The sequence below is a fragment of the Hoplias malabaricus genome, chromosome 1 (assembly GCF_029633855.1).
Source record: "Hoplias malabaricus isolate fHopMal1 chromosome 1, fHopMal1.hap1, whole genome shotgun sequence".
NCBI classification, from domain to species: domain Eukaryota; kingdom Metazoa; phylum Chordata; class Actinopteri; order Characiformes; family Erythrinidae; genus Hoplias; species Hoplias malabaricus.
This window is the reverse complement of record NC_089800.1, coordinates 71,410,107-71,424,216: the sequence shown is the minus strand read 5'-3', so window position 1 is coordinate 71,424,216 and position 14,110 is coordinate 71,410,107. Positions and strand designations below refer to the sequence as shown.

At 39.9% G+C, this 14,110-nt stretch overlaps 1 pseudogene; it reads left to right on the top strand.

Moving 5' to 3' along the window:
* Positions 1-2,547: 2,547 nt before the first annotated feature.
* LOC136675679 (general transcription factor II-I repeat domain-containing protein 2A-like) lies at positions 2,548-4,326 on the top strand (annotated as a pseudogene).
* Positions 4,327-14,110: the final 9,784 nt, after the last annotated feature.

Sequence of the window (14,110 nt, the reverse complement as noted above, 5' to 3'; positions counted from 1 at the left end):
ACGGAATGCTAAGGCTGATGCTAATGCTGAGGCCAAAGCTAGCCCATCGGGACACCACGCTTCTCTGACTCGCGTGTCAAACAGGTTTGCCCCACTCAGCAAAGCACCTGCCGAGGTGCCTATTAAGAGTGCTCTGGTCATAGGAGACTCTATCGTTCGACACATGAAACTAGCTACCGCTTTATGGGCACCAGCAGTAACAGTTAGCTGTTTACTGGGAGCCAGAGTGCCAAACATTAGTGGCAACCTTAGCCTGTTAGCTAATAGGAGATTTTCAAGGATAGTCATTCATGTAGGGGCCAATGATATTTGTATGCATCAGTCTGAGGTAACTAAAGATAATAGTGGAGAGGTAATTAAACTGGCCCAGACAATGCCCAATGCTATAATCCACTCTGGTCCCATCTAAATATGGCACGGCATTGAAGCCTACAGCAGACTTCTGCTGTTAAACTGCTGGATGTCCATGTTGTGTTCTGAAAATCAAGTGGGCTTTATAGACAATTGGTTACATTTTGAGGGCAAGCCTGGTCTTGCCTGGGGGCAAGCCTGGGATGGTATCCACCCCACATGGGAGGGTGCTGGCTTACTTTCTTGCAGTATAGCACATAGTCTTTTAGTTAGTCAGCAGATTAGTGTAAACAGCTGCTGACAATTCAGAGCTGGGACCAGGCCGCAGATAGACAGACTAAACTGACCATCTGCGAACTGCCTTGAGGCGTCACCTAGGTTCAACTGTATTGAGACTGTGTCTTTCCCCTGAATTAAATGTAAAAGTAGAAAAACAAAATCAGCCCAATTCAACATTATTAATCCATACACATATGATAGCAGCAACACCTCAGATCTAAAATGTGGGTTACTCAATATAAGATCACTAAACTCAAAAGAAGTCATCGTGTCACGGCTGCGCAGGACAGACAAGGGAGGTGGATGTACATGCAAGGAATTTTATTAACAATGACAGAATCAAAATAAACACAGGTAATACAGAAAGAATGAATACAAGACTAAACCGAATTAAACAAGGACAAACAGGAAACAACCATGAACCGGGGTAGATAAATGTAAACACAGAGACACAGAAACACATATGTGCACACACAAGAACCAACAAGGGAGCACTGAAACATTCATTCATTCATTCATTATCTGTAACCGCTTATCCAATTCAGGGTCGTGGTGGGTCCAGAGCCTACCTGGAATCATTGGGCGCAAGGCAAGAATACACCCTGGAGGGGGCACCAGTCCGTCACAGGGCAACACAGACACACACACACATTCACACCTACTGACACGTTTGAGTCGCCAATCCACCTGCAATGTGTGTTTTTGGACTGTGGGAGGAAACCGGAGCACCCGGAGGAAACCCACGCGGACACGGGGAGAACACGCCAACTCCTCACCCGGAGCGGGAATCGAACCCACAACCTCCAGGCCCCTGGAGCTGTGTGACTGTGACACTACCTGCTGCGCAACTGGGGACACCTGGACACCTGAACACCTGGGGACAATTGGACAGAGGCGGGACTAAGGCAGAAACAGAAACTAAATAAGCACATGGTGAGAAAAACAGTCAGGAGATGGCCAGTGCATGACACATCATAAATGATATTATAAGTAATCATAAATTTGACATTTTATGTCTCACGGAAATGTGGGTTAGACCAAATGAATATTCAGTACTAAATGAGGCCACCCCTCTAGAGTATAATTATATACATAGCCCAAGATTATCAGGCAAAGGAAGTGGAGTATGTGTAATTTACCAAAATACTCAGTCTTAAACAATGTCACACCTTAACTTCTTTTGAGGTTCTCTGCACCATTATTACAAATCTGATCACATTTTTATTATGAAACATTTACAGACCAGCGGGACCCTACTCAGAATTTCTTAAAGAATTTAGTGATTTCACCTCAAACCTAGCTGTTTGCCTTCAGTTTTTGTAGGAGATTTCAATATCCATTTTGAGAAGGCAGATGACCCACTAAAAAGGCATTTACTTCAATCCTAGACTCTATTGGTATTACTCAAAATGTAACAGGGCCTACACACTACTGTAGTCACACTTTAGGCTTAGTTTTGACACTAGGACTTAATATAGACAAACTTAATATTATACCACATACCTCAGCAATCTCCGACCATTACCTAATTTCATATGAGCTACGTCTTAGCCATAATATATTCACGTCCCCTTGCTATACTACAAAGCGTATAATAAAACCATCTACCTACCTACAATTTATAGAACACCTCCCAGAAATATCAACACCAGTTCCCACTCCATCAGACCCAGTGGAGCTAGATCACGTGTCAAACTCAAGGCCCGCGGGCCACATCCGGCCCGCCATACAATTATATCCGGCCCGCGAAATCGTTTTATATATCTGTTTTTAATGGCCCTGTGATATGACGCCTCAATAACACACACTACAAATCCCATGATGCAGTGCAATTGCCGCCAACGGCAAGCTGCGGTTCATGTTCGCGGTCTGTTGATGTATACAACGCTAATATCAAATCAAAGCTAGACCCCAACAATGGCCAAGAGAAAAATTGATTCTGAAAACCGAGGCTTTCAAAGCCGGTGGGAGAATGAGTATATGTTTACTGAAATTGCAGGTAAACCAGTGTGTCTCCTTTGCGGGAGTAATATCGCTGTAATGAAGGAGTATAACCTAAGACGGCACTACGAGACGAAACATGAGAACAAATTCAAAAACCTGAGCGCAGGACAGAAGCTACAAAAGGTAGAGGAGTTGAAGAAGAATTTGACATCCCAGCATTCGTTTTTCACCAAAGCAAAATCACAAAGTGAAGCTGCTGTGAAAGCTAGTTTCATTGTGGCCGAAGAGATCGCCAAATCAGGATGGCCGTTTACCGAGGAGGAATTCGTAAAGAATTGTATGATGAAAGTGTGCGACGTCCTTTGTCCAGATAAAACGCGAGCGTTTGCAAATGTAAGCCTCAGCAGAAACACTGTTGCTAATCGGGTTTGTGAGATGGCGACTGATTTGAAAACACAGTTGATTGAAAGAGCAAAAGATTTTGTTGCATACTCCCTTGCCGTGGATGAAACTACTGACGCGACTGACACTGCACAGCTGGCGATATTTATCCGTGGTGTGGATTCCAATTTGTGCGTAACAGAGGAAATACTGGACATTAAATCGATGCACGGGACAACGAAAGGAGAAGACATCTTTGAAAATGTATTTCAAAGTGTAACCGACATGAAACTGCCGTGGGAAAAACTCGTTGGACAACAGATGGCGCACCTGCTATGTGTGGTGAAAAAAATGGACTGGTGGGAAGGATGCGCTCAAAGATACGGGAGGAGAACTGTGCAGGTGAGTTGACAGTGTATCACTGCATCATACACCAGGAATCGCTGAGTGCTAAAGTCCTAAAAATGGATCATGTAATGAACACTGTAACACAAACTGTCAACTTTATCAGAGCCCACGGTTTAAATCACAGCCAATTCCAGTCTTTTCTGCGGGAAATAGATAGTGAGTTTGGCGATATGCCATATCATCATCCGGTGGCTAAGTCGGGGAAAAGTTCTCAAAAGACACTTTGAGCTGCGAGAGGAAATCTGCCAGTTCATGGACAGTAAGGGGAAAGACTGCACAGTTCTGCGGGATGAAAAGTGGAAATGTGAGTTGGCGTTCCTGGCTGACATAACGTCGCATCTTAGCGATTTAAACCTTCAACTCCAGGGACAGGAGCACATAATAACCGATATGCATGATGCAGTGAAGGCATTTCAAGTGAAGCTGCGCTTATGGGAGACACAAATGCACCAATGCAACTTGTCTCACTTTCCCTGTTGCCAAGTAATACGGAACCAAGAAAGTGCCACAGTTTTCCCAAATGCCACCTTTGCTGAAAAACTCGCTCGGTGCTTCAGTGACTTTGAGGCACAGAAAAGTAACTTCGAGCTGCTTCGCAACCCATTTGCAGTCGATGTGGCAACCGCACCTGTAGAAATGCAGATGGAGCTGATAGAACTGCAATGTAACGGGACACTGAAGGCAAAGTACGACACTGCGGGGCCAGCACAGTTCACTCGCTTCATTCCTGAAGCGATGCCGCAGCTCCGCCAACATGCGGCTCGAATCCTGTCCATGTTTGGCAGCACATATCTGTGCGAGCAGCTGTTCTCTGTGATGAAAATTAACAAAACGTCACACAGGAGTCGCCTCACTGATGAACACCTGCAATCGATCCTGAGAATCTTCACAACACAGAACCTAACCCCAAACATAAACGAACTTGTTGCAAAGAAAAGACTCCAAGTATCAGGCTCTGACTAAATAGGACAAGAAAATGGAATGTTATGATTTGTTATGATTATACTTTTGCTTTAAATTCAATTTTTTATTTATATTTTCAGATTTTTTTTATATTCCAGCATGTACAGATTTTGAATGTATTGTATTGACAGGATATTTTTTTATGAAGAGCAAAATATTTTAAGTGGAAATGTATTTATTTTGGAATGATATCCTGTATTTTGGTTCATATTAATGGTTAAAAAACATAAATATTTAGTCTGTTAAATAAATGGTTATACTGTTCGGCCCGCGAGTTTTGAGTTTTGGCCCCCTGTGCAATTGAGTTTGACACCCCTGAGCTAGATGTATTAACTGACTACTTAGAAAATACCTGTTGATCTACTTTAGAAAATGTGGCACCACTTAAAAGAAAAAAGTGTGAGACAGAAAAAGCTCACCCCATGGTACAATGACAAAACCCGTACCGTAAAACCAACATCACGGAAACTAGAGCGGAAATGGTGATCAACCAAGCTGGAATTGTTCCATTCTGCCTGGATGGACAGCCTAATAGTGTATAGAAATACCCTCACTAAAGCTCGCTCATCATATCTGGCCTTGCTGATCTCCAATAATAAAAATAATCCAAGAGTACTGTTTAGTGTGTTATCCAGAACTACAAAAAATCAGGCGGGTTCTGTACAACTAATTCCGGCAACTCTCACCAGTAAAGTCTTTATGGACTTTTTTTAATAATAAATTTTGAAAATATAAGACAACAAACTCAAGCCACAGTATTAAGTCCGACCTGGCTGCCACCCGATGTGGCTGATATAAAACATAATGTAATTGTAAAACAAAGACTTGAAACCTTTTACCCACTCGCACAGTTAGAACTAGAGAGGATTATCACCTCCGCAAACTGTACAGCTTGCACACTTGATGCAATTCCCACAAAATTACTCAAAGAAGTACTACCAGCTATTATCAATCATATACTACCAGCTATTATCAATCCTAACTATAGTAAATTCATCCCTTAGTCTGGGTCATGTACCCAAAGCTTTTAAACTAGCAGTTATTTAACCTATCATCAAGAAATCAAATCTTGATGCTAGCACATTGTGTAATTACAGGACTATTTCTAATATGCCATTTCTATCCAAGATCTTAGAAAAAGCCATGGCCCCACAACTTAATTCATATCTACATAAGAATAATATATATGAAAAATTCCAATCTGGATTCAGGCCACATCATAGCACTGAGACAGCTCTAGTCAAGCTAACAAATGTTCCTCTTCCTGCCTCTGATCAAGGCCATGTATCCCTGTTGGTGCTCCCTGACCTCAGCACAGCTTTCGATACAATAGATCACAATATTCTCCTAGAAAGGTCAGAGTACATGGTTGGAATCACAGGGATAGCCCTATCATGGTTCAAATCTTACTTAACGGAATGTTAGCATTTCTTAAAAGTAAACGATTTATCTTCAAATTATTCTAAAGGAAGATTTGGAATTCCACAAGGCTCTATTTTAGGACCGTTTTTATTTACATTATACATGTTACTGCTAGGTACAGTTATAAGAAACCATGACATTAACTTTCAATGTAACGCAGACGACACCTAATTGTATATTTCAGCCAAGCCCGATGACAAACAAAGATTGAAGAATAGAGGACTGGACTGTGTAAATTACGTGAAAGGCTGGATGTTGCATAACTTCCTCCTTCTAAACAGCAACAAAACAGAGGTCTTGCCTTTGGATCCAACTGTGGCAAGAAATAAATTATCAGATTTAATTTTAAATCTTGCTTTCCAGTTAAACCAGGTTCTGCAGCAAAAAATCTTGGCGTCGTAATTGACCCAGATTTATCATTTGATCAGCACATAGGCAGTATCACTAGGATAGCTTTTTTACATCTTCGCAAAATCACCAAGATTAGAAAAGCCTTATTCCTGCATGACACAGAAAAATTAGTGCATGCCTTTATTAGTTCAAGGTTTGACTATTGTAACGCAATACTGTCAGGATACTGCAGCCAGGGTCCTCACTAAAACTAGAAAATTTGAACATATCAGCCCAGTTCTATCATCACTTCATTGACTGCCAGTTAAATTCCCTATCGCTTACAAATTTCTGTTATTAACATATAAAGCCCTACATGGGCTCGCTCCTGAATACCTTCAAGATACTATTTCCTATTATGGGCCTCCACGATTACTCAGATCACAGAATAATGGATTTTTAATTCCCAGAATTCAGAAGTCCTCAGCTGGGAAAGAGCTTTTTCTTATAAAGCCCCCCAACTCTGGAATGATCTTCCAGAAAAAGTTTGGGATCAGACACAGTCACGATCTTCAAATCTAGGCTAAAAACGAATTCGTTTACTTTAGCTTTTAGTAGTTAATGCTCCCCCATAGATAAAGTCAGCAGATTCAGGGGGTCCATGGACACGGAATTATAGTAAGTTGAGATGCTCGTGCTGTCATCCCGCTGCTTCACACGATCACTCAGGTTTGTTAATGATAAGAGTGGAGGGATGCCACTGTTTCAGGATGCACCCATGTGTCTCCTTCTGGTTTTCTCCTTTTAGTTAAAGCTGTCATAGTCAGATCTCCCGGAGTCATTAACCACACTCTGCTGATGTTCACATTTTCTGCTATACAAACACCAAACAGATATAAACTAATTCCATCCCTTTACCTTTTTCCGAAACTACCGCTCACCTGTCCGGCTGGATACTGATGGATGACTATCAAGCTCCTCCACGTTTCAGACCAGCTGCCCACACTCCAGCCACCACTAAGTGCCTTGGTGCTGCCCTCCCAACACTTTTCACAGTGTTTAGTGAAAACTAACTATTAAACTCCTAACTAATAGACTCATAACTATTATTACCAGTAGATTGACCAGCGGAGGATAGGTCACCCCTTGTAAGCCTTGGTTCCTCCCAAGGTTTCTTCCTCCGCTGAGGGAGTTTTTCCTTGCCACGGTCACCCTTGGCTTGCTCACCTGGGGATTTTTTACATTTTCTTAAGTACTGCAGTGTTTAATGCATGAACATTTTAACTGGCTTTTTCAGCGGGCTTGCATTACGTTTATCAATAGTCAGGTTTCCTCTGCTAGCTTAATGCTATTTCCAAGGGCACAGATTTGCTCCTACACCTACAATCCCCTGCCCCCATGATAAATGACTGATATACTACATATGCTGTTCTACATGCTTTTAAACTATTCTGAACAACAATTCATAATTTAATTCATGAAGTATATAATATGAAATTAATGACTGACAAAGAAGTACTTTAGACTTTAGTGTAGAGACGTTTTGGTGGCCATCTCTGGTGAGGAATCTGAATGGGCTCAATGCCGAGGGAGTTTCCACTGCTTTATCAAAAATCTCATGAAATCTTTCTTTATTTCTTTTCAACTGTAGAGTGGATCTGACACCCTCTACCAAACATCTCATTCCTGCAATAGTTGCAGTTCATTTCTGCAGGGACTTGTTCAGACATTCTAGCTCCTCAATAACTTCCAATGCTAAAAGAAGCCCAAGCACTGTTTTGCCCTTTTCAAACCTCTCATGCAATCCATTTGCCCTTGCACCTGGTCTAGATCCATTTCCTCTAAGCTAGTCAAAACACTTTCATACTGAGACAGCGCTGCTATGATGAAGACATGGATACTCTTTGTACCACCTCTCCTGAAAATTAGGACCTTAGGACCAATGCTTGAACAGGGATGTATTGGGATTCTTCTTTGTTGTCACTCTCACTGCTGCTCTGACTGCACTTGTACCAGATAAAATAAAAAATTGATGCGTGCCACATGTAAATTAAATTTGTTTGTCAAATATACACTAATGAATCACTTTATATCATCAGCCTAACATTTTTCATGATGCTAAATACTAGTAATCTATAGCACCAAATTAACATTCAGGATCACCTGTGACCTTGCCTCTTCACCTCTCTCTGAGCTACAACATGGCTGAGCTGCTTCTGTCACAGTGTTAAATGACAGTAAGACATTCCATATGAGCAGTCACACAGCATGTGCTTCAAATAGATAGATGAACCATCAACAGCTTATCATTGGTCACAATGTAAAATCACAGGACAACATTACCAATTCATCATTCAACTTCACCTGTAACCCTGTCTCTCCATTGCTGTTTGAGCTACAGCATAGTTGTGTTGGCTCTGTCTCCTGACAAAATAGGACATGCATATTAGTAAAACAAAAAAAAAAAAACTGGATAGCTACTTCAGTCTTTCCTTCAGTGCAGAATTTCAAAAAGAACTGGATTCAAAGCCTTATTACACATGATTACACATGAGATTTAATCACAAAAAACAACCTGACCAGACAAAAGAATGTGTTATAAATATTATAAAAGACAGAAAAGCCAATAATATGGAGGATATCTACAATTTTTCAGTTCTTAAAGACTGAAATTAAATTATCAGAAAACCACATTGGATCCCTAAAGATGTTCCAGTGACTTTACTGTCAATTTAGTATATCTTAAATCTCAAGGTATTTACTAATTATATCTTGAAATGTTAAAACTTTATTCTTGAAATCTTGTATTTTATATATTTGAAGTAGCCCTATAACGCTGTCATAGCTAGTGGTACGAACACATCAGCCCAGACCAGGAAGAGAGGCCAGCCCCTGACCATCATATCCCTGAATACTAAAGGACTGTCTGCTCCTAAAGAAGAACTCGCTGCCAAACTTTGCAGAAAACACCAATGTGATATTCTCTGCCTTCAAGAAACACACTGGGGACACAAACAACCCTGTCCCTGAGAGGAAGGCATGACTATCGTCATACAAAAGACCACATGAGAAATATGGAAGTGCCATGCTAGCAAAAAATGGGACAATCATTGAATCAATATTAAAGAACAATGAAAACAACACTGAGGTCTTAATTCCTGGGTTAAGAGGAATTATCATCGCCTCCTTCTACAAAAAAAAACTTTCCTGATACCTTTCCATACCTTTCCTGAAGCACTATCTGGGAAACCAAGTATAGTTATTGGAGACTTCAACAGCCACAATACACAACAGGTATATGCCGGTAACAAAGCAGATGGAAAAGCAATGGAAACATGGGCCAAAACCAATTGGCTAAACTTGATCCATGATGCCAAACAACCAAACTCCTTCAATAGTGGATGATGGAAAGCAGTCTACAATCCAGATATCGTGTTTGTCAGCCATAGAATATCTGAACTGAGCTGGATACTAGCACTGGAGCCACTGCCAAAAATTCAACACTGCCCCAATGGCCTTACAGTCAATGCTGCAGTTACCCCAGCCACAGAAGCTTTCTGGAGAAAATTCAACTTTGGGAAAGCAAGCTTCCAGGAAGATCTTGAATGATTACGCACCTTTCAGGGACCCAAAAAACTATGAAATCTTCATTAAGTTAATGCACCAGGCAACTCAAAAGAACATCCCAAGAGGCTGCCGCACTCAATACATCTCCAGCCTTGGCGCACTAAGCAGTGAAATTTATGAGAAATACCAACAACTCTATGAATGTGATCCCTTTGCTGAAAACAACATCAAGGTTGGTGAGAGTCTTGTGATATCACTATTGGAAAGCCGCCAGCAGAAATGTCTCTGCTGGAGACAACTGATATGACAAAAAACAGCAAAAAAGCATGGAGCGTTATCCAGGAAATTAGTAATGACCCAACAAGCACAACACAAGAGCAGTATACCATCACGGCCAACCAAGTTGCCCATCAGCTGCTGATATATGGGATATCCATCAACAAACAGCCAAGATTAAAAGTAGACACACTACAGTATTCCCAAACCATTGGACTGACTGAGCCATTTTCCCCTGAAGAGCTACATATATCAGCATCAAATCCCTCGAGATCGGCAAAACCCTCAAGATCGACAAAGCCATCAGCCTTGACAACATTTTCACAGAGGAGAACAAGCATTTTGGACCTCTAATGCGGAAGTGGGTCCTTGATCTGATGAACAACTGTATGCTGACGAACATCCCAAAAATCTGGAGGAAAACCAGAATCATTCCTCTCCTATTTTAGAGCATTAATTACTAATTAATAATAGATAAATCAATATTATTATTTTCTTTCATTTCAGTAACTGATAAATGTAGCATTATCTGCTCTGTCATCTTTTTCTTCATACATTTTTAAAGAAAACAGCATAGAGTCTATTCCACTTGCCCATCTTTTGTGCTGATGAAAGCCAAATAATATTCATCATGGACTAATGTGAACCCCCCCCGAAAATAGCCTCCTCAAACTCTCTGGCCTTCAAAATTCCTGCATCAGCAAAAGTCACCAAATTAAAGCCAAATTACTGGATTCTGTCTCTCATACAGCACATCTGATCTCCCTCAGCTTTCCAGACGCTCGTCCTGAGATAAAATCTAAGTCTCATTAAGATTTTTTTTTAATAGAAAGGATTGTGTATGGAGGCAGTTCGGCAGATAGTGAAAAAAATGTGGCAATCATAATTATACTAATTATAATCATAATCATAATTATATGTATATATATATATATACATATTTATATATAATTATACATAATTATATATAAATATAGTGTGAATTATAGAGTGGCAACTGGGGTGGGGGTGGGGTGGTTTAGGGTTGGGGTAGGGGACTTTCTGTACTGGACCAAAAGGAAAACCAGTACAGCTTCAGTGAAATATTACAGTTCTTACTGACTCTCTTAGTGAATTTTAAAGAGTGCAAGAAAGTTTGAACTAATACAATTATTCACCCTTCAGCACACATGGACTAATACTATTCAAATACCCACACATGTAGAGCCCCTAAATTCCCCTAAATGAGTGAAAAAAGGGATGTCTATTAATAAGAATATTATCAAAAAGGCAAAATAGACACCACCACAACCACAGCAAATATTATTAAAATTAAATTATATCCTCCATATTGATGTGAAGCACACCTTAATTCAGTCTGTGGCCCAGTCAACCCTGCTGTGGCAGTGAGGATGGGTCTGGCTCACAGTTGGTCAACTCAGCTTGCAGCACAGTCAAGTCCACCACTTAAAGGAGCAATCTGTATGATTTTTACAGTACTTACTCATAAAATGTCCTGGGTGTGTGATCATAGATTAAGGAAACAGTCAAATGTAAAACACTGCTGCTTCTTGTAGCATTGCTGAAACAGTATATTCTCAATGAGAAGTGCCCAGTCTGGAGCGGAGCTCCTGTGATCCCGTCCTCCTGAGGTCCTGCCTGTGATCTTGCCCTCTGTCCAATCAGAGTAAAGCTGACAAGTTTTGGGTTGCCAGGCGTTGCAGCCATGGAAAAGAGCAAGCGTTCTGCACCAACAGAGATTTCATCAGATTCTACACAATCTAAAAAACCTTTGCATCCATCTAAAAGGCTCAACAACCAAAGAAGGAGTAAAACTAGAGTAAACATTTGCAATGCCTTGGACAGATGGAGGCAGCTTAGAGATGAAAAAAAAATTGAAGACGATTGCTGAGTTGACTACTTTTCACCTAGACAGGTAAGCACTGCGCTTTAGCTAAGGTGTGCTAAGCTTTTCTAGATAATCTATCACAGCCACTGGTAGAAATGGGCATTTTAAATAATTTCAACGTTCAAGTACCTCCATTGATACTCTGTGGCTCTGTGCAGTAAGTTTTAAGGTAGATAAATTATTTTTGAGTATTGAACGTAATACTAAGAACGTAATGTTGTGCTTACAGACCCTAACATGAATTGCTATTAGTCAAAACGGAGCAGAGGCGGGCCACGGGTGTTTACCAGCGTGACAGAAATATAAGATAGAAACTGCAAGTTAGACTCTATATTGACTCATTTTACGAATGTGATTTTTCTATATGTTGAATGACATAAGACGTTCAAATACAGTAATGATTTTCATGGCCATTTAGTTTTTTGACAGAATCCTTCAATGTGTTAATTTCTTTCTAATATAATCAACTATTTATACAATAGCTTGTTCTATGCACTGACTCTTAGCTCATTGTACTATAAATATATATAAGATTAGGTGAACAGTCTAAGAATACAATTAGCCTTGATCAAATCTAAGTCTGTATATATTTTTATTTTTGTATGTTCTGGTAACATCATTCATATTGCACTCTTAGTCCATGCATATAGTTTAGTTAATATTTTATCATTTAGGTCTGGATTAGAGGAAATAATGTGAAGAAGAACATTAATGATCCTCTTACTGGCCATGTACAGGTTTATATCCAATACCAAACTGCAACATTGTCCCCCAGACATAACAAGTATGTTTGAAATTATTTCTGTGTCAGTCCACAATGGCATATGTACATATATTTAATTATTCCAGTTATTAATATTCTACACATAATTTTAAGTCTGTGCAACATATTAATATGGTATATTCATGAAAATTGAAAGTGCATTTACCTAGTTTTATCCTGTATATTTTACCATTTTTTTCTGGATTCTAACTGAGTTGTATTTTATAATTTTTTAATGCCAAGTACGTCTTAAAAGCGGTTGGTATCTATAAACAGTGTGAGGCAGTTATCATTGTACTGAGTTATTTGATAATGTTAACCCTGGAAGTACGTTGTATCTAGCTTTATGTATACTTACAGCTGTTTACCCTCAGACCTGTACCATTGTTCATACGGTATGGAGCTCTCAGCCTACAGTCAAATATGGGATGTTAGCAGGAGATTTCCTTTTGGCCACTAACATCTTGCTGTTTGGTAGCAACTATTCCAAAACATTTTTCCTTATTCCATACATGAGATCTCTTCCTCGCAAAAAAAAATATTAATAATAATAAAATAAAATAAAATAAAACTGTGGTGCCATGAAGCCTGAAGAGCCCACAAACACACACAGAATATTAGCGTTTACATAGGTTATCCCCTTCAAAACAAGACCAAATTTGACTTTCTGTCAATCCACTCGTTAGTAATTCTCATGTATGTGTAGAGAACTTGCAAAAATGAAAAAAGTTAAAAATAAATGACAACAAATTAAAAAAAAAAAATATGTGGATCTCTGCTATGGCCGTGTAGCTTGGGCTCTCAGCTTTAGTGACATGTCCATTAAGTCTGTAGACCAATCAGAGCGATGCTCAACCAAGGAAGCAGGGAAGCAGCCATGCTTCGGCGCCAAACAAACGTGCATCGTGAGAGGCAGCAAAGAGAGTTATATATGGCAACAGCAATCAAAATAAACAATTAAAACAATAAATTAATTTTCAAAGCATAGATTCCTTTAGGTATCTACCCTTTCCCTACAGAGACCATTTTAAACACAGGAGGGGAGTGAGGGAGGCGGCCTCACTCTACAAGCAATCGGGGAAAGCTTCATCCTTCCAACACGTCTGGCCTTAAAGAGGAAGAGTGATCTTCTAGGTGAATCAGAACTTTTTTTTTTATGAAGTAACATTACTTCATATAATTGCCTCTAGTTTATTCACTGCCTCAAGATTTGAGCATGTAATTTCAGGCAGAAAATGGAAAAAAATACCTGGAGTTTAAAAACCAGAATGAAAATGAATTGTGATAAAATTGTGATCCTGCAAAAAAAAAAAAATCATGATAATGTAATTTTGCTATATAGCTCACCTCTAGGGAATGGTATGCTCAGGAGGGACCTTGAGTGTTCTATTAGGTTTAATACAGCTATGTCTTTTTTAGAGGTCCAGTCGGAGGCTATTCGTTGGGTCGAAGAGGAGCAGGTGATGGTTCCAGAGCCGCGAGCCTGCTCGTGATACCCAGGAAGAAGTTTTGGCTAATTGCAATATGGTTAGTACTAA